Source organism: Spermophilus citellus (assembly GCF_964194105.1).
Source record: "Spermophilus citellus genome assembly, chromosome: 7".
Classification (NCBI taxonomy): Eukaryota; Metazoa; Chordata; class Mammalia; order Rodentia; family Sciuridae; genus Spermophilus; species Spermophilus citellus.
In genome coordinates, this window is record NC_138188.1 from 24,500,150 (window position 1) to 24,501,685 (window position 1,536).

At 46.8% G+C, this 1,536-nt stretch overlaps 1 pseudogene across 1 annotated transcript; it reads left to right on the top strand.

The window, feature by feature from the left end:
* The first annotated feature begins 487 nt into the window (after window positions 1–487).
* On the top strand, window positions 488–1,063 carry LOC308652737 (cyclic AMP-dependent transcription factor ATF-3-like; annotated as a pseudogene). Its single transcript has one exon. The product of its transcript is annotated as a cyclic AMP-dependent transcription factor ATF-3-like (transcript).
* The last annotated feature ends 473 nt before the right edge of the window (window positions 1,064–1,536 follow it).

Sequence of the window (1,536 nt, forward strand, 5' to 3'; positions counted from 1 at the left end):
ATCACCCTGTTATTAGGGAGAAATGAAGGCATAATTTCTATATCCAACATTCCTCAAAAAGATTTGGGCATACCCTTTTCCAAAGTGAATAGTTAATTGGACCCATGGCTACAGATCCTATTGGGCAAAGATTGGGTAGATATGTTTTCTATACTCACAGGGGCTCTGTGGGTTCCATTCTCAAGGATATCCAGGTCCTCATTCAAACAATGGGCTTTGTGTTCAAGAACTAGTTTAGATATCAAAATTGTGTGAGGGATCATGATTTTCTGCTAGGTAACCTATATGAGTCTTTTGCACACATGCTCTTTATTATTTCTGGTTATAGAAGGTGATCAGTATCACAGTCACTCCGCGAAGGGAGCACTACACAGCTCTCTCCCTGCTCTGTGACCCACCAGCCCGCGCACTAGCTGTGAGTCCTCGGTGCTCAACTGATCGATTGCAGGACAGAAAAACAGCCCGACCCAGCTTAGACTGGAGCAAAATGATGCTTCAACACCCAGAGCAGGTCTCTGCCTTGGGAGTCAGTGCCTCCGCCATCGTGCCCTGCCTGTCCCCTCCTGGGTTACTGATATTTGAGGATTTTGCTAACCTGACACCCTTTGTCAAGGAAGAGTTGAGGTTTGCCATCCAGAACAAGCACCTCTGCCATTGGATGTCCTCTGCGCTGGAGTCAGTCATGATCAGCGACAGACCACTGGAGATGTCAGTCACAAAAGCTGAGGTAGCTCCTGAGGATGATGAAAGGAAAAAGAGGCAGTGGGAAAGAAATAAGATCACAGCCACCAAGTGCCAAAACAAGCAAAAGGAAAAGACGGAGTGCCTGCAGTCAGAGAAGCTGGAAAGTCTGAATGCCGAACTAAAGGCCCAAATTGAGGAACTGAAGAATGAGAAGTAGTATTTGATATACATGCTCAACCTGTGTCAGTCCACGTGTATTGTCTGGGCTCAGAATGGGCAGACTCCAGAAGATGAGAGAAACCTCTTTATCCAACAGATAAAAGAAGGAACACTAAACAGCAACTGGGGAGTCGTCATCGAATACTCCTTTCCCATCTAAAGCCCTGATGCCATTGGAAAACCGACTACCTGTGCACCTCTAGAATCCCAGCAGCTGAGAACCACTGAGGCAGGAGGGCCCATGGTGAGTGATTCTACTGGGCCTTCCCACTCTGCTGCAGAATGAACTTTAGACCAGAGGGCAAGAGCATCCTTTGCTTCAGCTCCAGGATTTAGGCCTTCACATAGTGGCTGTTCTTAGATGTTCCAGATGGCCCCTGATTAGGGTCCTATCTGCTTTCATGTAAGTTCTACAAGAACCAGGATGCCCACCATTAGGATTCAAGCAAAATTATCTGTACCTTGGGGGGATGGAATGGCACATCTCCTCCACTTCAGCTGCCGCTGTTGCTCATAGGAGACATGGAGTGAGAACAACACTTATTGAAGTTGTACAATGGCCAGGGTTGTGCTTTTTAGAGCATATGCTGTTTATCCTGGGATTACTGTGTGCAAGGCATTCGTTTCAAAACT